Source organism: Anguilla rostrata, chromosome 4 (genome assembly GCF_018555375.3).
Source record: "Anguilla rostrata isolate EN2019 chromosome 4, ASM1855537v3, whole genome shotgun sequence".
NCBI lineage: Eukaryota > Metazoa > Chordata > Actinopteri > Anguilliformes > Anguillidae > Anguilla > Anguilla rostrata.
The window spans coordinates 31,355,082-31,380,017 of NC_057936.1; the positions used below are offsets into that span (position 1 = coordinate 31,355,082).

General features: G+C 39.0%; 1 long non-coding RNA gene across 2 annotated transcripts in view; it reads left to right on the plus strand.

Moving 5' to 3' along the window:
• LOC135253224 (uncharacterized) overlaps nucleotides 1–24,936 on the plus strand; it is an 80,791-nt gene that overhangs the window by 49,159 nt on the left and 6,696 nt on the right. The window contains exon 4 of one of the 2 annotated variants that reach the window (XR_010329560.1): nucleotides 19,272–20,177. The exons of the other annotated variant lie outside the window; for it this stretch is intronic. This is a non-coding gene — a long non-coding RNA (uncharacterized LOC135253224). Of the gene's footprint in view, nucleotides 1–19,271; nucleotides 20,178–24,936 lie in introns of those variants that run through there. 2 annotated transcript variants of the gene reach the window in all.

The window sequence follows — 24,936 nt, forward strand, 5'->3', positions numbered from 1 at the left end:
TACATAATGCACAGTGCACAGAGCATAAATAGATATGACAGAGCACGCACATGGCACATTACACAAGAAGGGGCCTGATGCTCATAACAAGATAAACTGGATGTTGTTTTCTTCAGTACACTTCCCTCAGTCCCATTGTTTTTCTCACACTTGCTACGAGCAGACACGTGCCACCAGGTTTCATTAGTGCCTTTTGTTCTGCTGTACATTTGGGCTCCAGTGTGTTAAACATGGTCCTGCAAGGCCAGCATAAAGATACTCTCCATTCTTATCAAATAGTAATGCATAAAATATCAAACAAAATGTAGAACATATTGCATGAGTTTATACTAAATAAGGATATATATATTGTGTAGTATTTAAATGTATTTTAAATATATGTAACCTACTAGCTACATACAAAGGCTCAATGGCACATAACACATTCTGTATATTAACCTTGTACAGTGTGTAGGGTTATTCATTTGCAATGATTTGAATGATAATGGACTATAAAATCATGACTTAAACAGTTACAATGTGCAAACTCAGCAAGCTAAGGGTTTAAAACAATTGTAGACCATAGAGTTCTTCCCAAAGGTATAATATAACTGAGCTCTGGTGAATTTATTGTGAGGTTTCAAAATTCTGGTACCTTGTTTGTGATGTTTGTGGAACACTTCTTTTAAAATTATTTTTTAAATGTAATTATTTAAAATCTGTTGTTCTTTCTCTGCTTAATAAGATATATATTCCAAAACAAATATGATTTTTGAAATGTCTCCTGAACCCTTTCGTGAAATCCATAACATATATTATGTTAGAAATCATATTGTATGTTTTAGACAGGCTTGTTGAAGATTTAAGATTCTGTGATAACATGTATAGGTGGGTGTCAATTTTGCCACTAGTCAGTGTATAATGAGAAAACACGAAAGTAATACGAGACTAAACATTGTTTTATGTTAATGCAAAGTTCAATTTGCCACTGGGACAGCCCAAGAAAAAAAACACAACGAAAGATGAATTGAGAAATCACCACATGGTACTTGGAAATGACTATCAGCAGGACTACGGGGCAGCCCAAAGATTTAGCCCTGAAGGGTGCAGGGATTTCATCAGAAAATAAACGAGAAGCCTTGTTTATTCTCTCCTCCTTGTTTTGCGAGCTAAAGCTTGGCAGCTCATTTACAGTCACAACAGAGGAAACTCATCTCCCAGCCATCAACCGCTTCCGTGGGGCATTTATTCACTTTTTCTGCCAGCATGAATGCAGAAAGCTGTGAATGACAATGCCTGTCACTGAGGGGGGCATCTTTCTGCAGTGCTAGCTGATGCTTGATTGCCAGTGGCAACAGCATTAACAGCTGGTGGAGAAGTTGCAGCCGTGAGCTTTGATATGAGCCATATGGCACAAGGTAAGGTGGCACAGGCGCGTGTCTGCTCACTGTGCCCATGCAGCCCGACGGTAGGAGACGCTGACTGCGTCCTCTGTCTGGTGAGCTCTTCGGCTGTTTCTCCTCTGCAGAGCTTGGACGCGTATTCGTTGCTTAAGGGTTTATTCGTTTTTCTTTTTTTTTTTCTCTCCCTGCTGTTTTGGGATGTTGGAATTAGGCGCAAGGTTGGGTGGAGCTTAGTGAAGGTCGTCGAGCTGAGCCAAAACAATATTATGTATAAATACTAAATTATAGATAGTTTATTTTGATTATTCACCTCTTTCATACTTTAAAGACGGTAAACATAAACATATCGGTAAACATATTTTTATTTCCAAGATTTTATTGATTTGTTGATTCATAATTTTTTACAAATTCTGCATAGATTGTCTAAAATATTATTTGCGATGACACTTAATGACACACGTAATTTTTATTTATACAGCTGTTGCAAATCAAAAATTTTATTAAATATCAAAATGGCTTAAGTTGAATAAACCTTCACTGAAAATAAAGAAAAGAAATTGTCTCTTATTTTGTAGTTTTTTGTATTTTGATTTGATAAGTGCAAATAAACAAACAGTATTTATTGTGTTCCACCTGCAAAATATATGTTTGGAGAATGAATACTTAAGGATATTATACTCTGATGTTTACATAACATAATATACCTGTAAATGTACAACTGGGGGCAACATGGATGCCTTATATACAGAAAAAAATGTTTTAATCTGTGAAGGTTGAGTTCTCAAAGCAGATAAAACAATACAAATCTACTGTTGCATTTTGTAATGACAATGAGGTGATTACATTACATTTAAAAGATCCTCTTATTCAGTGATAAAAAATCAAAATCTGTGTGTTTTGAAACAAGTGGCAAGGCGCACAGTATATGTAAAAGAGGTTTCTATTTACAATCTTTTGGTAATTTTGCAAAGTCGATTTAAGTAGTCACAGACCTCCATTAACAACTCTATTTTGTTTTCAATTTCAGTTTAGTTTTATTTTAGTTTTAGTTTTTTCAAAAACTCTCAATTAAATTTTTATTTCAGTTGACAAATGTTTTTTCACACTTATTTTTCATCTTAGCTGTAGCTTGTGATAACCTCATTGGGAACCCAAAGTTCATTTTGTTTATTTATAGATAGTGGCTGATGATGTTGATTGATGACAATATATAAAGACCCACATTCACGCAGTGAAACCCAACACTTCACAATACCGTATTTGTTGCTTTTGGATTGCTTGGCAAATCTTGCCATGGGGAGAGAGTGCATTTTCAGGGACCTTGCAGATATGCTTGTTTGTGGAGAGCATTTGCACATGGTCCTACAGTTAGCATGCCTCTTATGGGATTGCTAGGGTGTTATGCTAGTCACATGAACAGGAGATGTGACCAGGAGGTGCAAGCACACAGGGGAGGGGGGCCAGGCTCCCAGAGGCAGCAGAACATGATGTGTGTAGGGTCTGGCGAGTAGCGTCTGATGACCTTTTGAAGATATAACAGGCCTGTCCCTTTTGCTTGCCCGGTACGCCATTACAAAGGTCTTGAATTTAATGCGAGCCAATATCGGTTGCCAGTGGAGCGAGATGAGAAGGGGAATGAAATGGCTGCGTCTGGGGAGGTTGTAGATCAGTTGAGCTGTAGTATTCTGGATGAGCTGCAGAGGTCTGATAGTGGAGGCAGGGACACCAGTGAGGAGGGAGTTGAACATTTCCAGATGGGAGCTGGCCAGTATCTGGGCCAACAGCTGGGTTGAGTTGGCAGTGAAGAAGACGGCCAGATTCTCTGGATTTTGTACAGGAAGAATCTGCACACCCCTGACATGCCACCATGAGTTCTCATAGAGAGAGACAGCGTGCGTCCCTGTATTAATCAGAGAATCTTTGCAGATCAAGAGTTCAGCACCGTGGTGCCATCCAGGGCGAGCAAAATGTCAAGCAGGGGGAGGGTATTATAGCAACTCAAGCCAAGCTGAGCTTCAGGCGATGTTTCGCCATCCAGCACGAGATGTCTCGCAGGCAAGTTGAGATGCATGCTCAAACTAATGTATTGGAAAGAGGCAAGGAGGAATAAAAAACCTGAGTGCATTCATTTCAGCAAAATGATTTCATCAGTGCTCTGAAAAGAAGCATCACGCTTTATCACTGATAGAGTTCACATACTACTGCTGCTACAAGTATTCCAATAGCCAATCAGAATAAGTTATTAAATTTAGTAAATTATACCAGTAAGACACAAGAGAAGTCCAACCCACCACCCACTAGCCCAGCCCACACAATCAGTACAGGAAAACAAATGGGAAAAACATCCAAAACAAGAGTCCCTCTCTATATAATGATCAAAGCAATGAAAACAAACAAATCCATTTTAACACTATACATAATCATCAGGGATTATAATAGTCAATATAATATTACTCCTATAAACACTACAATAAAACAAATGTGCCAAACATCCTAAATATAGGTTTTCAAGGTTCCTTTGTATTAATATTATTCTACAAATTATTCATAATGAACAATATCAATGACCATTATTATTCCAATGACCACTTGATAACCAAGAACACTCCATCAATTACCCTTGCAGGTCATTTTCATTATTTAACATTGGCAGTGAACTACATTCCACACATATTAAGTGCAATTAAAGGTTATCTTCATAACCAAATTTGAATCTCATAAAATCCTATAAGGAAATGTGCTTATTAACACAATAGCACAATTGGAAGCTGCTAATGGAATGAACATTTATTTGTGACCAATTATTTTTTTTAAATTTATTTTTGATCTAGGAAGTGTTCGACAAGGTCAAGCAATTATATAATACAAATGGTGGGGAACAAAAAATGACAAAAACAACATAGAATACTACTAAAATACAAATACAATAAATAAATAATCAAATAAATAAATAAACACTTTAAAATGCAAATTGCAGTAACCATGCAATCCTGGCTGCTGATATTTCCCATCCCTATTCCTACAGCCTTGCTAATAAATTTACTAGAGCACCTATTTAGACTCCAAGGTTATATATTTATATACAGTGCCCTCATTAAGTATGGGAACAGTTCAATGATATTTTGTTCAATAAACAGTGTGCATAGTGATTAAAATAATATATGTATAACCATGCCTATTCTGACAACATACAAATGTATATCATTCCAGAAGCAGCTTCAGGCGCTTCTGTGATCTGCCTATTGGCATCACTTGCATATGTAAGTGCCAGTACTTTTTTGTCAACAAGTAGAGTTTTAGTTAATCTGTATTTGGCAACGTTTTGTAAAAGATAAGTAATATCTATGAATAATTTTGTAATGCAAAATCTGATTATTTTACTTTTGTGATGATAATGAAATATTCACACTCTTTTCCAATCTAATGACTGACCATAATCTCTCAGATCCATACTCAAAACTGATAATTCCTGTATGATTGTTGTGAATATTCAGTTGCAGCCTATTATATTTGCATGACACAAAACTACCAGCTGGATTGAACATGGCATGAACATCTGAGCCAATGCACTATATCATTTATTATTGTCAGGTCCTTAGAGAGAAATGGCAGTACATTTCAATAAATTAGATGTGACGTGCAGTTATAGCCTTTACAAAATTTAAAGAGAAACCAATAAAACAGAAATTGGCCATCGGCAGGGGTTTCATTGCTCTGCCATTTTGAGGGAGAACACGCAATATATTTGGAGAAAATCCTTTCGGGGAATGGAAATGTATTTTTGCATCTTCCGGAGTGCTGTGCCATTTTGTCTTTTATAAAGTTGGAGGCTGTGGAGGAAGGTGCATGGGCAAGGTGATACCCGAGGGCTCTGCACAGCACGGCTCGTGTTGCAAAGAGAAAATCATAAAAGAGCACTTTAGAATGTGATCCACATAATTATATACCTGTCCTTGGCAAGATTAAAAGGTAAAGCTGACATTCAACACCACTGAACCCTTTTCCTCATTAATACATTTCAGTTGAAAACAATAGTCCTATCTCCAGTTAATGGGCCTTGCAGTTTAATGACCCATTTTTCTGGCTGCATTGTTCTATAAGTTTCTCCTGACTCCTCCAGGTCAGAGTGCACCACTACCTCCCATTGGTTATTATTTAAAATGAGCTGACTTCTGTTTTCCCCCCTCCTCTAATAACAAGGAACAACCTCTAATGACAAAGGGAATCTGTTTTACTCAATAGCAGATTCAACAAGTTCAAAACTGTTCTTTTTAGATATCAAGATGTAGGCACACATTTGCACAAACCTACACACATCCCACGCACATGCATAGTCGATGAGCATTCCAAATTTCTTTTTTTCAAAACTCAAACTGGGCTATGTCCATTTTTATACATACATCATGCTGCACCTGTTGGAGTACTGCTTTGGCATTGTTGAAGTCACAGTTGAAGCCTTCAGATGTCATCATCACACACCCCCTCAGTTTTAAAACTTACAGCCATATTAAAGTTTGGTTACAATTTATAGTCCAGATTGCTCTGTGAGATAAACAGAAAAGAGTTCAGGTAAATACCATTATTTCAGATGCCAGAACTCCCAGGTTTGTTTGACACACCTTTGCAGGTGCTGTGTGGCTTAGCAACACAGTCAGATGATTATACCGTGGAAAGGGCAATTAACACCAGGGGAGTCTCAAATTGAGCTTGCTGGGTAAATGGATTTGGAACGGATTTGGCTGTCTGACCTGCTGTGATAAACAAAAAAAAAACAAATTTCAAAAGTAAAATGAGAGAAATTAAAAATGAAAGAAATGCAGGGTTGTGTCTGGAATGGAAATTAAAATGTGCATTATTGACTTTCTTTCCAGCCCAGACTGATGGTACAGAGACAAAACCTCAGTGTTTAAAATATGCAGTTGTCCAACGTACCCGTCGGCATCAGTGTACAGTGGGAATTTCCTCTGCATAATTTACAAGTCTGTTGGTGACTCTGTTAAACTATTTGTCTCTAGTAATGAAGGCAGTGCACCACAGCTGGGGCGGTATGGCATTTGGGCTCATCTTGGCTATAATGAACAGACAGAGGGCCTGCATTGCCCTAAGATTGCCCTACCTGGAAGGAGCACTACATATACATATATATGCAGCACACTTGTCCAAAACAAGGACGGGGCAGAACTTTTCTGTATTTCTAGATGTGTTCCATGCTTGAAATAAATCACGTTACAGCTGGATTATGAGGCTATGATCCATCCAGGCTATTATGAAGCCCTACACCTCAGCTTGACTGCTCCGTTTAGCAAACATAGGGCACGTCACAACTCCATCTCTGCAAGGATCCATTCAAGATATTCAATATCATGACATTCTGTCCTTGTGTCTAATTGGTGGAACAACCTCCCTGCTGCTACTGCCATATTCCACTGCGCACTGAAGACCCATCCCTCCAGAGAACACATGCTAAGCACCTACAGTACCACGAAAAAGTATATGCCCCTTCGTGGTTTTCTCTATTTTTGCATATTTGCCACTTTTCTAATCTTTTGACAACATGTATTATTTGTCAGAGGGAACCTGAGTAGACACAAAACACTTAAAAAAAAAAAAAATTTAATTTATTTAATGAAAAAAGTTATTCAAAACCTATATCACCCATGATAAAAAGCAATTGCCCCCAGGAACTTAATAACTGGTTCCCAACACCTTTAGCAGCAAACACTGCAACCAACGCTTACTACAAGAAAAAAAAATGTTATCTGAACCTTTCATAATGTGTTTTATAAGCATATCTATATACAAACAGTATATTATACAAAGTAATTATGATGCTAATACATACTTGAACTAGTTGATTAAGCATAATGAATGACTGCCATTTTGTTGTGTGCATACTGATAATGTACTATAAAGACAGGCCCCATTAATCTTCACTGAAAGTTATTCCCACTGTGACAGAGAAGTAGGGTTATCCATACTGCATTAAGATGGAAATACTGTCAAACCAAAGAGTGAAAGGATGCATTTATCTTACAGAATCTATAACCGTAATCCATACCAAAATTTGACACAATGAAAGCATCGCCTCGATAATTGTACGTCACTGACCTATGATTATGATTTTTTTTTTTTTTTAAATGCAAACTAATAAAAAATGTGTATTTTGAGAGCTGCCTACAGTATCTGTGTTCTCCAACAGAAAAAAAAGTAAGCATTGTTTCAGGGCGTAGAGGACATATTCTCAAGAGGACGGGGGGGAAGCTTTGCTAAGAATTGATTGGAAGCCCTCTCAAATGCGACCTTCGGCCAGCCTTGTGTGTTTGAGTAGCACTCTAGCTGGGGTTGATTGCGTCGCCGCTGAAGTCACCTTGAAATGCTGCTGTGAGGAGGGCCATCGGTACGAAGCGAAATCCAGCAACTCATCAGCCACGGGAGATGTAGCGCTGCTGCGGGACTGAGCCAGTCTCCCAGGCCTACTTAAGACGAGCTCGGGCTGCACACTGAATACAGAGCGAAACTCATCTGCCTAGATAGCATGCGTGTGCTGTGTACCTTCCCTCAGCCTCTCAGTCTCTGAATGCGAAGGAGAGCAACGCTGTGAGAGTATGGCTCGGTGCTTTAATGACCACAAACAGAATAATAACAGAAATCATTTTCGATCGTTTTGTTGTTGCTGACAGATTATAATTACGTGGGTTGTCACCCTTGACATGGACAAAAATGCCTTTTTTTAACAGCCCTTCATGCCGCAAATTCAAGATTTTAAATGAGTTTCGCATTCATAATTTGTATTACTTATTACTCTCTATAATAGGCTAAGATCGCTGCAAACATTAATGACCATACTGACCATATCTATTGTTGTTATGTTGAAATGCGATTTTCCAGTACAAGTACAGCTCCCTGAATATAAAGCATTCTGAATGAGGAAGGGGAAATGGTCCATTACTGCTGTATGCCAAGGCTTGATTACATGTCGTGATTCATGTTTCTCTCCATCATTGTAATGCAATGAATAGCTTAAACTCCCGTCCATCACCCCTTTAAAAGTTGCACTTGACACATAAGGAAGACTGGTTCAATGCATATAGGATTGTTTCCACATTACTGTTACTGCAATATTACAGCAATAAAATGTTCAATTTTTTTTTCTTCAAGAATATTTTATCTCCACTGCTGTTACATCTGAGCATTTCACTGAAAAGAAAAATAGGTAAAATAGGACAAGCAATGAGAACTTAGCCTGACACTAATTAAGAAAAATACTTTTTAACAACCACATTCAAATAAAGATGAAGTGTCTTACTAATATCAGGGATAAACACACACATACGCACGCACGCGCGCACACACACACACACTAGTAGACAGTAGATGACTGCACCCAAGATGGCTGCCTCATGCACTTATGCTTGGTGAACTGGACTTAGGATCCAGTAAATATCTTATTTTGGAGTTGCCATCCACCTGTTGTCTTCGGAGAACTGTTTTTTATGAACTTGTTTGGAACATTTTTCCGTATTGCTAACTTTTACATTCTTTGTGAGGTAACAGCAGGCCCCAGTTTTAAAGTACTCTGTGGAAACCCTCAAGAGCTTTAAACAAACTGCTCCTCTGGAAGCCCTCACCTAAGAAGGATTCTTAACAAAGAAGACGTGACACAGACAACAGCCAGGAAAAGAGGATGTAAAAGTGTTTTGCGCAAGATTAGTACTTTTGTTGGAAGAAAATCATTCCTTACTTGACCACAGGTTCCAACTAGGAGGTATGTAGATATACATTATGTAACCATAATTGGATCCTACTAAATAGGTAATGCAGTCTATAAGGGAACTTGGCTTGAGCAAGTTTGGCTGGTGGATCACTACTGGCAGGAAGTGAAAGCAGAACCTTGCACCACTGAAAAAGCTAACACTATAACACCACACTGCCTGAAATCCTTTGAAGACAGGAAAAACCTATCCCTCAGACCAACCATGGATCACTCCCAAGATCAGACACCTGATCTACCTGAGACAACAAGCCTTTAAAGACTGGTAATTCAAGTGTGCAGGCACGATTCTACAGAAAGGTTTAAATATGAATACATGCGGCAACAAACAATTCTACAAATTATACAAAAGTAGAAGGCATGGAAAAATCAAATACCAGAGTTTGGCATAACAGAATTAGATATAAGTGCAACTCTGCAAAGAATACGGATCAAGTTAAAATCCCTGGAGTTAACCCCCATGACTTTGTGACAAACTGACTTTATGTACTGTACAGCCTGTTCTGGAATATGCAGTCCCCATCTGGCATGGTTCTCTGACTAAAAGTCGAATTGGTAGAAATCACACAAAAGTGAGCCTGAAAAATCATACTTGGTTAGAAATTCTTAGGGTGTCCAGAGGCACTATGTTCTGTCCAATTGAGCACCCTATCAGAGAGACACATGCAACTGTGTTTTGACTTCACTCAAAAGTTAAGTTCTAACTTCAGAGACTGGCTACCCCCCCCTCCCAGACATGTCGCCAGACAAAGAATTTAAAATAGCTGGTCATCTCAAGATGTTGGATGGAGAGATAGGGGATCACCAATTCCCTGCATATGCAGATTCCTAAATGAATATGAATAGATAGACCATAGATAGACATTTTAGATTTGATCTGGTATTTTGTTGTTACGACAAAGTAGTTCCGTGTTTTTTTTAATTACATGTGTTTTACCTGTAAAAATGTTGGTGGAGAAATAAACTTAAACACTACTCAAGAGATTTTTTACTATTCACGTGGCATCTCTCTCAGAAATATTAAGCTGCCTCAAACCTTTAGTCATTTGTCTTTTGTCTCCTGCCCGTGATATAAAATACAACTCAGACTGAGAGGAGGACTGTGCCTAAGTGACAGATGAACTGTCAGTCCTCTGTTTCTTTTGTTTTAATCCAACCAGAACAGATCCATGCCTCCAGGGACGGCTGGAACGCCCACTGCACCCAGTCGCACTGAACTGGAAAGCCTAAGATCCCCCGCCGAACTCAGGTCTATCAAACCCTAGTCACGCCCCCCTGTGTCTGGCTTTTCTTCACAGTTGTCAGGCAACACCGGCCAGGATGGAAAGGTGCTCCCTCCAGGTTGTGGTTCAGGAGGGAAAAGTCTCAAATTGCCTTTCTGGTCACTGTCAGCCACACCAAGGCCTTGATAAACAACTTATATTTGTAAGCCAATATCGTTTACTTATGGCGGTGATGGACGGCTGTGTGCATACAAAATGGGACTTCTTACAGATGATCAAATGTATTGGACTTGGTGGGTGCTGTCTGAAAAAAAATGTCTGGTGTTCCTGTGAGATAAATGCTATTGGCTGGAAGAGCGACTACTTTCAATGGCTAAGTAATACATTCTTTAGTGTATGTTCCATAAGGCATGAAACAGTTACACAGACATACAGTAAACAATACCTTTTTGTGTAAAAGGGGAATTGTGAATCGCTGTAAATACTGTTAAGTTTATGCACTACTGAATACACCCTTCAGTAATCTATGTGCTACTTGGCCATTGAAAAGCCTCTATGTGGGCACTGCACCCACATCACGATATCCTATACAAGTTGAACTTATTCATGTCATCACAGCCAACTTTGTATGCGCATGCAAAATGCCGTTATAAATGCCGTTATTATATTTTCAAAAAACTTTTGTTTATAACATAATTCTTAATTTCTCTAGAAAAAAAACAGCTGCAACTTCAATAGTTGTATCAGTTCACTTGCATACCGGAAGCACATACTCTATAAAAATGTTTTAAAATATATGCAGTGAGATTATAGAAGTACCTCAGATCAAATGCAGTGGCTTTTTCATATATAGTGTTACACCTGGGACGTGGTGTTCTAAAGCAATTTTACCTTAATTTGTTTTAACGATTTTCCAAAGTACAGTTTGTCTTCCGTTCCAGGTTGAGAGAACCAAAATCTTCTGCTATGATGCCATTTCAATAAAGGGCACATTAATTCATTCATACTGAAATATTCTCCACAATTGTCTGCAATTATAGCAAAGTATTGGAATAATCAGCTGAACAGCACATTTACAGTGCACTTCAGTAGAATATGATGGTACTGACAGCCCTGATGGTGGTCAATCTGTCTGATATTTAATATACATGATGCTAATTGCCCAGAATGGGACCATCTAAACACATTTTCAGTGTATTAATAATTCACAGAATCAATCCTTCAGCCTTTTATAGAGCAGAAGTGTTTGTCACTAAGTCCCTCACATTTTCAGCCTAGCAAAATATTAAGGGTGCAATGAGCAATGAACATCACAATTATTTCATCAGGGATTCTAGCACTTCCAGTGGTATCTCAGCTGAAGTGTCAACATGGCTTCCGCATGGCATTCCCTACAATTTAGGCCTCATTGTTGAAGAATATACTTACTATTCTGTCATCTTGTTCAGTGATGATGCCAGTTACACCCTGTCTTTCTCTTCTCTCTTCCTATACCCTCTAAAACATTCCACCTCCTTTGACAATAGAAATTGTACAAATACAACAGAATTAATGTGTTTTATACATGTAATATTGTGTTGTCAGAAGTTGGGACATACAATAAGATACAATTAGTTAAATTTAAAGTTAAGTTAGTGTTACCTACAACAATTACTTGTGAGCCTTTCTTTGCTTCCTGTAAAATTTAAATAAAGAGCACTTTACAATGCATGTATGTCTTTAATACATTCCTGGGTGGAATATTGAAACAAAATATTGCAGCAAAATAGTATGGCTAGGTTGTATGAGAATTCATAGTATTTGCCATTATCATTCTATTGTCCATTCTAGTGTACCTTACGCAATCTCAGTCATATGCATGAATTGTTATTTATGTTCATATGCAATGGTCCAATGATGACAATGTGCCAAATATTGGGGTGGAGATGCTAACTGAGGCAGCACAGCATTATAAACTATATTGTCTACATACACGTGGCAAACATACATTACACATGTACGTCATGACTATGTTATAGCAAGTATACTGTGTAGAGCAAGCAATATGTTATATTAAGAGTTACTGTGCTATAAAAGTACCAGTGGTCATGAAATGGCCATGAAAATACTTAAATAAATTAAAAAATGAAATTAAACATCAGGGCTTAGAACTGATTTCGGATCAATAATGAATTCCGCGGCACTCGAGTCCCAGCTGAGTTGGACTGAACATTCTACAGAAGTGTCGCATACTATGTCACTGCATGTAGATAACCCACGGCTGCTGCCTTCCAGCACTCTGATGTGCCCCTCAGTCAGTGCAGCAATGGAGTGTCCTTGCCTTGCGGATGTAATCACAGCGCTTGTCCTTCAGACTCGGGCTGATTCGCATCGGCTGCCTGGCATGTTTTTAAGATGTGCCCGGAGTAATTAGCAGAGGGGGTGGAAAGCCTGTTGCCTGAGCGTGATTCCTTCTGACACCTCGCTACCTAATGTAACGGAGGAACCAACAGACTGATTGAACTTATTCAAATCAGTGTCTTTCTTTGAACCGCTGCGGCTTTGTTACGAGTCCCCGCGGAGCCTGTTGACAGTCTCTCAGGTTTCTGACGGGGAAAACCTTGGAGTTGGCCCGAGGGCTTCTTCAGCACCATTTCGGCTGCCGCTCTGATCAGGCTTTTTAAAGTTACCCTTGAAGTCCCGTCCGATAGTATGAAAGACAAACATGTGATGTGGCCCGTGTTTGAGGAGGGAATGAAATGGGTGAATGCGTGATGTGTTTTTTCCCCTTGTTCCCCTACGGGTGTGCGTGTGCTGTGTAAAGATAACGGGCATAAGAGCGGAAATGCGATACTGATTCAACTGTAATTATTATATGCAGTTCAAAACTTCAGTAGCATCGCAGGCACCGGATCACGCCAGGCAGCAGTTTAATGTACCGGTTAAAGTAAATATCGAATTGGTTGCAGGTTTGAATCCAGCAACTGCAGATGAACAATGACTGAACTTGAATTGCCTCAATAAGTATCCTGCTGGATGGATAAATATATAATGTGTAAAAATGGCGGGTTATGTGATCTCGATAACAATTTCATGCTTCCATGATCCCCTTTCCACTAACACGTCAGCGTATGGGCTTGTAGCCCTCCTACCTTTCCCATTGTCTTTTAGCGCTGCACTGAATGGGCTGGGAAGGATGCTAACTCAAGCCTTGCTTTTAACTAAGCCTTGCTTATACCCCTGAGCCACAGGAGATCAGCAGGGCAAATATTATGAAAACATACAGTTAAATGCAGACGTATTGGGACAGTGACACAATTTTCGTTTTGGCTCTGTACTCCAGCACATTAGATTTGAAATAAAACAATGAATACCAGGTTAAAGTGCAGACTGTCAGCTTTAATTTGAGGGTATATACATCCATCTGGTAAGCATGTTTTATATATAGTCCGCCTATTTTAGGGGAGCAAAAGTAATTAGACAGTTGGCTGCTCAGCTGTTTCTTGGCAAAAGCTAGATTTGATTCTAGGTATGGAATTAACATATGGAGTTGTTGCTGTTGTCTCTCAACATGAGGACAAAATAAATGCCAGTAAATAAGGCCATCGTGAGACTGAACAATCTAAATATAGATGATCAGTGTCATAGCCATAACATTGGATGTGTCAAAATCAAGTGCTTGATATATTGTTAGGAAGCAAGAATGCACTGGTGATTGAACAAGAGCAAACAACCTGCTAGACCACAGAAGACCTGTAGTAGATGACCAAAGAATACTTTCAATTGTGAAGGAAAAAACTTTTGAACTGTCGAACAGATCAAGGCACCACCAGATATACCACAGGATCTTTCGTTACTATTTTAGTTAATAGCATGCTACCTTGAGTTTAACTGCAGTGAAATCCCCTTTTATTTTTTTCAACATGAGATTTTATGACTTTTCCTGGAGCGACCATACCAGTGGAAATAGTTATACATCATCAGGGTACAAAGCTTGTCTTATGAGTCTTTTTAACCCTGCAGTTATGAAATCAGAAGTCATAATCAAAGCACCACACAACAATTACGAGTGGTGTAGACTGATTAAATACAGACTCTATGGAATGTGAAGCTGGAAAACAGTTATTTATGCATTCATTGATACGTGAGAGGTTGGTTGTATATGAAAAATATTGATTTATGGTTTAAAATGCAACAAAGAGCTTTATCACAGGGGGTCCAGCAAAGGTGTGTCATTTAGGATACAGGATACATGCATAATATGAACGCAACCAGGTTGCATACCAGTCTGTGTTTGGTGAAAAGTTAAGTAAAGGCATTCCCAGTAAATACATGATAAGCTTGCTTCACTTACTTGCTTGTTAGCACGTAGCTAGCATAGTAACACTGCGTAAATGATGAATGTTATTTTTGAATATTATAAACTGGATATTTTCATATGAGAGGTGGCAGTATGAAATTGTGAGTTATCTTTAAGTTGTTGGGCTTCTCACACTTGAAATTCTGTCTCTGGCTTGAGAGTATTGTGCATTTTCTGCAAATCAGTTTGCTTTCCTCACTAAGAGGGCATGCTCAATTAATCTTGGTTAATAAACAACCACCACATTCAGGCCAGTAGTGTCAGGCACTTACTTCTATCACCTGAACTCACCTGTTGAGGCCACACAGAGGCTGCTGTTGCCTGATTCAGTGCATTGAACTGTTGTCAACATGAAGACTCTATGAGTCCTTTTAAAATATTGTATTTTAATTCTAGCCTATTGCCCGCTAATTGACTCCTTACAGTACATACAAACAAAAGGTTAATTTCGAATGAATTAACTTGTTTGCATCAATCAGTGTAAACTCAATCCATTTTCTTAAAATAGGACAGCCAAAAGCCCAAAACAGTTGCCAACCTAATCATATTTTCTGCTTGCTGTTTTTCTTGTGAGCCATCAGAATGCTGCTAGGTTATGTTACAACCTATCACAGCCAAAGTTTAATATTAGCATCTGCAATATTATTAGGCCTCAATGGAAAAAGCCTCATACTGTGTTGGCTTCTGACCGTTGCCTTTTATCAGACAAAGGATATTTTGTCAGTAACACAGTGGGATGCAGTAGAACTGTGGGAGCATTGTTCCAGCCTTTGTCTTGTGGATGTATTGGAGCACCTCATATGTAACCTTCTGACACTGTGGACTGCATTACTACAGTATTTGGTTGTCAATCAATTTTTCCAGGAGATGGTTGGAGTAGAGAGTTTGGTTCCAATAGAGTGTTACAGTTTGTAGTACAGACACACGGAAGTGAGGGTTATTTTTAAGCCATGGGTTCCCTCATCAGATTTCAATGCTTTTTACCATAGGGATTTCATTTCATTTTCTGCAGAAAAGAAGGTCTGGGGTTAACATAAGTCAAATAAAGTTTAATGTATTGTTTTACTAAATAAATTACACTCATGAATATCTCAACTGTGAATTTCGAACATGGCCAATTTTGTATTTTGTTAAAAATCAACACCAATGTTCGCTCAGAAGCCATTTTTGCTTCTGCCATTCTTCAGTTACAATGAGACACAGATTCCACACATATTTATCAGTTTACTTTTTTTAAATCTTTCTAGCTAGGCCAATCGGTATAGTTTTTATAGCCTACAGTATGCTGACCTTCAACCACAACCATATTTATCCCCAAGTTGAAAGGTGAATACAGCAATGTCAGTTATAATATAATCCACCCTTGTCCATTGTGCATTTTTGCAAATGATTTTTAAGATGGATAATATAATGTCCACCATCTGAGCGCTGTAAATCATTCACTTTAATATCTTGGAGCTAAGTACTGTATGCCAAAACGTATACCATTTGCCTAGAGCAATTCTCTCATAGCTAACTGATGAAGCTTAATAAGCCTGGGCTTGATTAGTGCTTGGATGGGGGGACATCCTGGCTACTTCTAGAAGATGCTTTGGTGGACCAGTATGGTGTATTCTTACTTCTGGATCAAATATGAACCTAATGGCCCAGCATGGAGAACCACCGCAAATTCAGTTCTTGCAGTGATTCCACCAGGCTTTTATCAGACACCTAGCTACAAAGTACGTATAAAAAATTATGGACCTGTGACTTTAAGGAGGTTAAAGTACCAAACAAAATGAACACAAAATATCTAGGTCCAGCTAGTTTGTTTGCCGGATCCAGAAAAACAAAGCTAAAAGAGTGTTTTTTTCCCCCGGCACAGGTCAAACACAAATTAAGTAGTCATCCAAGACAGGTCATACATGAAGACAAGTCAAAATTTCCATAAATACTGTCAACCAGCTTCCCTCAACAATGATTTCTCCTGACTCCCTCAACTTCTCAGGTGTGAGCCTTTCTTTTATTAAGGCCTAAAGGAGGCAATTGCCTTCAGCTGGGGGTAATTGTTTGTTTGTGGGAAGGGGTAGAGCCAGCAGTGGGTGAATTACTGTCCTTCTATGATGGATGCTGCCACTGGTGGCATTACTATATACAGCATATACACCCACACTTTTCACAATTTTCATAGATGTCTTATTTAATCACAAAAGCAAACCGTATTATTATTGTTTCTGTCAACTCTGAAAGTACATTTTAAAATAAAACAAAAAACTACAGGGTGTGGCATTTCTGTTTGCCTTTCAATGAGAGATCAGAGTTTAGACAGTGAGAAAAGTGCTGCAATGATGAAAGAGCGCAGGCACAGAAGGGTGCGATGTCACATCATTCCAACGCACACATAAGGAATTGTAAATATTGATCACAAGCTGATTGATATTCATATCACACAAGTGCAAAACCTATGTAATATGCAATGGGAGAATGTTATTAATTTTATTAACTAAATCACTTAAGACCAAAAGCCCCCAGATACAAAATCTGATGACGAGGTGATTAAGAACTAAGATTAAGATGAGACATCGCACCTTTTTCAGTTATAATCTCAGTTATTAAATTTCTTCCTACCATTTAATCTTTGCTCATGCATCTCATTATTGCGTCTGCCTGAACACCTGTACATGTTTAATTCATTAACCTGGACTTATTAATCATTAATTAATGAAGTTTTTTACCAATCATAAATCAGAGTGTAGTGCTTGTTTTTTCCCCCATACATCAGGTCAAAATTGTGAATACATCTTTGGAATGTTACCACAAAAGAATTTGGCTGCGATTTCCATCTCATTCTCAGGACACATATGCATTATCACAATGTTGAATTACAACAGGCGTATGCCAGGATTATCTGATATCCAATTTGAATATAGCAAAGCAACCATTTCTATTTCTTAACCATCTGTTCTCGATACTATTCTGATTAAATAAATCAGTTTTCTTTGTTCATATCCAGGTAATCACCAGAATTTATTCAACAGCTTGGAGAAGCATTCTATAGAGAAGCAGCCATTCAGAATTTAAATCCACAAGTTGATTAGTAGATTAATTTACCTGATCAACACACCACTAATGCTCACATGTTGCTTTAGAGAAAATTACTATATGAACAGGAATATTGTCCATTAAAGGAGGTCTGCAGAAGAAAATGAATCGCAGAACATGTCTGAGTCGTTATCCTTTTCACAATATATTAGCTATTGAGAACACTACACATAAAAGTTGCTCTCATGCTTTTTCTTTTTATTGAATCCGATGGAGAAATTGAATGCCATTATGGAAGGACTTACAAGATGTGGGACCAAGACTAAACACATTCACTTTTGACACAATTGTGCTGACCAGGCTTATCTGATGCAAGAATGGTGGCAGGAGTGGTGGTGGGGGTAAAATAGGGTGTAAATCACATCATATAACTCAAGCATCTATCACGCTGTCAGATTCTCTCAGTATTTGCCAATAAAAAAGCAAGTGCCATCAATCTTACCTGGTTTAAACCTGAAAGATGAGTCTATTGTAGAAGAGAGACTAAAACCACTGCCATGGTTACAGCAGGCTCTACATGGTGGGGCCATAGGTGACAGACTTGCTAATAATATGTTGCGCAGCTCAGAGATGATTTGACTTGCGCCTTCATTGTACACCGTGAATGTTGTTTCTCTCTCTCTCTCTCAATCTCTAACTATACATACACACACACACACGCACGCACACACACACATATATATATATTTAATTTTCATTATTTCATATTCATTTGGAGCTGCCGCCATGAAAGATCTCCCCGGCAGAAGCAAATTAGAATTTTTTCTTTTTTTCCACAAGAACGACTTGTTTTCTGCACAACAACCACCAGCTGCCAACTGTGAGCACTCAAATCCACATCTGACTGTTAACACTTCGACTGCGGGACTCACAAACAAACAGCAGCTTGTGGTCAAATTACTTATTTTAACTGGGAAGGAGTGGAAAATGCATTGAAAATTGTTATCAATCTGCCAAAGGAGCTGTTACTTTCTACACATAGACAGGGATTTGCATGTGCCATTTGTATGTACACTTGCATACAATTCGATGGACAAAACACAGCATGGTTACTTATAGAAGATTAAACTCTTATGTCTTATTCCCAACCATGCCTTTGAAAAACTATTCTTGCATACATCTATATCTGTCTTGTACACCGTACATTTATGGCTTAATATTATTATTTTCTCAATAGAAGTGTTGGGGAATACCTGATCTATCATGTGAAAGAAGCAGAATGCAAACATATTTTAGAAACAGATGTCTGTGCATTAATGCACAGCAGGACTAATCTCAGCCTGAGGGCCCAAAGTGTATTATATTTTATCGGTAAAAAAGGATGTGTTATGTGTACTCCCGTTCTTCCCTCTGCCAACTCATGACTTTAATGTTAGTGTGATTCCTGAGGAGCTGTTTGATGTTATTCCAGCACCGTTGTGTTGAGTGTGAAATACTGCGGGCCGCAAGATGTTTTATTATTTTTTTTCTCACAGTTCGGCATTACACTGCCATCCAGAATAAACTGCAGAAGCCCAGCCGCGAACGGCTCAAGTAATTATCGACAGCGGCCCAGTGCAAACAGCACACCCTCACCCTGCCTTCATCATGCTATATCGTCTGGAACAGACAGCATCGCCTTGTCTCGCTCGTTACTTTGTTTCCAGGACAGAAAAAATAGAGAAGGAATGAACTAGACTGTGACGGGGTCCAGCTTCCTCTCAGTAGATGACCGACCGATCAATCAGCAAGAGGACCACATCATCAACCAAGGATAGCTGAACAGGGAAACAGAAACAGCTGTGAATGTCATTCTCAGTTTTGGAATCAATCTCTGGAGCGCAGAGCAAAATATTGCAATGCATGGCTATATAGTGCCTGTGTATTGTTTAGTCAAGTTAAAAGTTACAGAAAAATAAACCTTAAACTGTATTTATGTTGCAACGATCGCCCGTGAGCTAAAGATTTTAGAAGAAAGTTTGATTTCTTCAGAGCCTTTGTTGTGTGGGGCTAGATGCAGGGAGCCATTTTTTTCTTTTTTATCTAGAGACGAGTAACTTGGTATGCTCCATACACATCTGACAAACTCAATATCTCTGAAAGCAACTGGAATGGAACAACATTTTCAACTCATGACTGAGTGCATGTCCCGACTCTCTTTTTTCCTCATTTTAAAATTCCCTTTGGCCCTGCTTACAGAGAACCAGCTGAAACACTGGAAATGCTCATCTTTTTGCTATATCTAAGACTGTCAGTTGATATCTGTCAGAATTTTGTGCCTCTTATTGATAGTGAAATTTTTTTATATCAGATTTCATTACTTCTTACCAGAATTAGCATAGAAGAAAAGATTAATAAGAATCAAACTGATGGATACTAATTAGAATAGCAGTATTTGATTTTTATTTATTTTTTTAAAAGCTTTTGTCAAAACAAACCTCTGTTGTTTCCTCTATCCTTCCTGATTCATATCAATGAAGGTAATGAAATCTCTCGGTATTGCTAGAAAAGGGGAATGGTTAAGAAAAAATTATTTTAATTGAATTCAAATCAAGTGTTGTAAGCCCCCTTTTGCATGTAGTGATAAGAAGATAGATTCAGTCATTTATTCAATAAAGGTATGCGGCCGACTCTGAAACAGAATGGGAACATTATGCGCAAAGGCAATGCCTAAAGGAGAGCCATCACAAGGCAGCCGTTTCGATAAAAGCCCAGCTCTGCCTATGTAATACGATTTTTGAGCATGTACTGTATGGTAATTACTGAACTGTGGTCAACTCATTAGCCATGCTGATCCATCCACGTATTTTGGTTTTCGTAGAAATTACAGCACTTTTTATAGTCCCCCCTTTTCAGGGCACCATAATGTTTGGGACTTTTTAATGTTATGTGAATGAAAGTAGTATTGTTTATTACTTTGTACATGCCCAAACAGATGAATTTGAATCTTGGACAGTTCCTTTTGGCCTCTACACTTTGATTTTACCATCACTTTGATTGAAGTGAATCTCAGGGCTCTGTTTTCTGGAAACAACGTTGCACAGTGCATGGGCACAGTCACGTGGTTGTATTGGGTGTGGCCAATGAATATTGGCATTTTCATGACCAGAGGCATGAGCAAGAGCCATGCACATTGCACAGGGCATACTGCCAATTTCCATAGTCTACGACCGCAACAGAAGACAAGAATGAGGATATACTAAACAGATGTTTCTGACAAGATGATCTTTTGTGGGAGGTGCAGAGTTGGGCTGTCAATGTAAAAAAAAAAATTGAGTTCAAACGAATCTCATAAACCAGAGAAATTTGTTCGAATTTGTTTGAATTTTCTTCCATCAGAATTTCAATTAAACATCTTGTGCTGGAAAGAAGTTACCTCCTGCTTTTTGCAGGCGTTAAAAACGTAATTACCTTTGCCATGATAAATTGGCTGTAGCAGGTCATAAGCATTAATTTCCATTCTCTCCTCCCATATTTTTGCAGTCTAACATCAGAACGCCCTAAAATACATATCCATTAACCCAAATTTTAGGGATGCCACTTTTCTGTCATTTTACCAGCGCAGACCTCCGATGCGGCATTTTAGTAAATATGTAAAAACGCTATTTGTCTCATTAACTTCTATAAAAGCCCCTCAAATCCTTAGCGAATATGGCTCTATATATTTAAAATGTAAGCTGCACATATATGTCTCCAGGGGTAAGGTGGGCTGCCAAGCCATTGTGTGATAATGATGACCTTACTGTAAGCCTCATGCAATCGAGCACTTAGGTAGATGCTTTTGGAAGAATGGCAGGAAATGAAGAATAGTTTGGCTTATCATAATGTTCACTAAAACCTTGAGAGGTCTAAAAACAGCAGTGCTCCTTCAGTATCCTCCTATTCAATATCATCATTTCTGTAAAGGGCATATACCCAAGTACATCAGGACCAAATCCAATCTAATGCACTAACCTCAGAGGAACGCCACGTCTCTCAAAACTCCAGATTAGTTGTTTTCTCCTCTGGAGGCTTATGAGTTTTCTGTTTTCCATTGAAGACTTTCAGATAGTCATTCATTAATGGGCTGGAAAGCAATGTTTCACTGAGGGAAACATTGCCAAAAAGGCAGAGTTGCATACTGTTTGATGAGTCACTATGCAAATGTAGGGAGGCAGTTTTTTAAGGAAGGCACAGCTACTGCATACTGTATTCTACAGTCTTCAAATATATTTGGAATAATGGAAGGACCTCTGTTCCTCAACGGCAGACCTGCTGTTGGAGGGTTGCAAGTCTGTCCCAGTGTCGTCATTGCAAAATCCTGGGTTAAATAGGCAACATTATCTACTGTTGAATGAGCATTGACAGAGGGGATTTAGCACAATTGGCAAGGAGCAGCTTGGTATTTAATTGCATGCCTGACTCACTCAAATGAGTGGTCAAACAATATGAAGGGTGCTTGTGATGCAAGTACAGAACCGCATGTCAGCCTGCACTAGAACTGCTCTGAGTCAGTGGCCGCATGAAGAGAATAGATCCAGGTAATATTCAGTACCCATCCAACAGGTGCACAGGGCCCAAGGACTATCTGTAGTTCTTCTGATGTCCTTTGGCCTAGTGAAACTCTGAGTACTTCCTTTACAGTATATAGTAATATAGTACGATTAAATGAATTAATGAATGATGTTTTAAGCATCAAGCTGGCTTCCAGATGCTGGATGAGAAGCACAACCTTCACTTTTTGCATCCTAAGGGTATCTCTCAAAGCAACTAAGTATTTACACTTAGGAGAGACCTCAAGATAAGTGTCACTGCTGTAATAAACATTGCATAAGAAAAGAAAAAACCTTTGCGCAATTGTACAATTTGCCCTCCAAAATTTGGGGAAAAAATAAGAATTAAAAATTGATTTACAAGAGAAAATCTTTGTACCCATTCAGTGACACAAATCACCATTAGAAGACCCATTGCTGCCGAAGTATTGTGATTTGGGTGGATAGGCCCGTTAAAATCAGGCTGCCAAACGAATGGCTGGCCAGATTAGAGAGGGTGAAGGTTCTTTTCAGGCCATCTAACCCATTAAAGCAGCAGTGCAGCGTAAACAGCTTCCCGCAATCATAACTAGCCATTATGAAAAGGGCATAACTTGTGAATGCTGCTTAAATGAATGAGGGAAGAGAGAGCAGTCAGCCTGATAGCAGAAACCCTCCAGAACTAACACATCGTGACATAAAGCTCAAAATGCTACGCTGCAAACTGCTGCTTCTTGCACCCAAGCAAAAGAAGGGAAAAGTTAGGGCATTGTCCCAGTGATGCGATTACACAATCTCCTCTCACATAAATACATGTAAAAGTTTAATAACAGTCATGCAGCGTGCTCCATAATTGCACCCAGAAGTAGGCCAGAGGGCTGCCCACAAAGTGTGAGGGAAAAAGAGGGATATTGCTCGTCGCTTATTTAAGTGCACTTTGAAGACGCCCGACACAGGCGTTCAACCGTAGCTGTTTTTTTCCCCACAGAAAGTGATCATCAGAAGCAATCAAATGTCCCACAGCATGTATTAACTGCTTCTCTGGCAATACATTTTTTTTGTGTCAGTCGTTTCCCATAAAATGCAGTGTTCAGGGGTTAACGCTAAAATCGAACAAAACACAGCTGCGTAATGCCTGCTAATGTATTAGGCAATAGAGCATTATGTTCTCTAATTAGGAAGTAGGATTTAGCTTATTTGACCAGTGAAGTTTTGTGAGCTGAGTGATATGCAGCCTGTCAGGCACCTACCTCTAGCAAGGTCTCAGTGACTTGGTCTCTGAATGCGTGGCTAATGACCTGGCTGTGCTGAGTCAGGCATGAGCAGGGGTCATGCGGTGAATGAGTCGGTCTCGCATGTTCTAGCAAAGTCTGTAGTAGCAGGTCTTCACCATTTGATTTTACAGTATGAATAGTGTGATCTAGTTAGCAAATGAGCTCTGTAGGTAGGAAACAAAAGAAAAACAAAACTTCGCCCAGAGGCAGATGCACATACAAAACAATAAGAGTGTCTGAGTGCAGATGCAACACAAAAACAAAAACTGCAGCCCTGAGTAAACAAATACAAAGAATGAAAACAATTTCAGCCTGAAGTTCAAAACACATACATAGAAAATGCAAAGCAAAGGCAGCTCGAGGGCAAAACAGAAACATACAAAACTAGCAGCCCTGAGGTGCAAAACAGAAACATACAACAACAAGCATCCCCGAGGTGCAGATGCAACATACAAAAACAAAAACTAGTAGCCCCGAAGTGCACTGTTGCACTTCAGGGCTACTAGTTTTTGTTTTGTATGTTGCATCTGCACCTCGGGGCTGCTTGTTGTGGTATGTTTCTGTTTTGCACTTCGGGGCTACTAGTTTTTGTTTTTGTATGTTGCATCTGCACCTCAGAGCTGCTAGTTTTTGTATGTTTGTGTTTTGCACCTCAGGGCTGCTCCTTTTTGTTTTTGCATTTTCTTTTTGTATTTGTGTTTTGCACTTCAGGGCCGAAAGTTTTTGTTTTTACGTTTTCTTTTTCTTTTTGTGTTTTGCACTTCAGAGCCACCGTAGATCTGTCTGTAGTCTAAAGAAGAAACAGTGGCTCTGTCAGTGATGTGACATTAGATTTCCTCACCACCTTTGGACATAGGCATGGGCATGGGATCACACTTTTAACTCTGCTGATTTTGCACAGTGACTTGCTGGGGATGTGACTTCTAGTTACACAAGTAAATAAGTCAGATCTTAGGCTGTAAACATGCCCTATGTAAGTATACAAACCCTTCAAGTCGATTTCATGCATCATTGCATTTTAAAATGTCACCTGACATTTTGAAGAAACGCAAGTGCAGGCTGCAAAGTAAAGCATTGCAGCAAGAGGCGCTATAGCAGGCAACAACATGATGAAGCTGTCTTTTGATTTGTGGTTTCTTCCACTCAGTCTTTTCACAATTGTCCTGGATTGCCCCCTTGAGGACTTGGGTTTACTACCTCCACAATGACTTAACCTTCCTCCAGTGTTCGTTGCTCCCCTCCTTATTTCAGTGTTCACGGCCAAATTTGGCCGGTCTGTTTTAACTGCTCTTATATTAACACAAAAACTATAAATCATCACCCAATTTTGTTTAACAACCTTTTTAAGCTGTGAAACAATGTCTTCAACTAGTGGT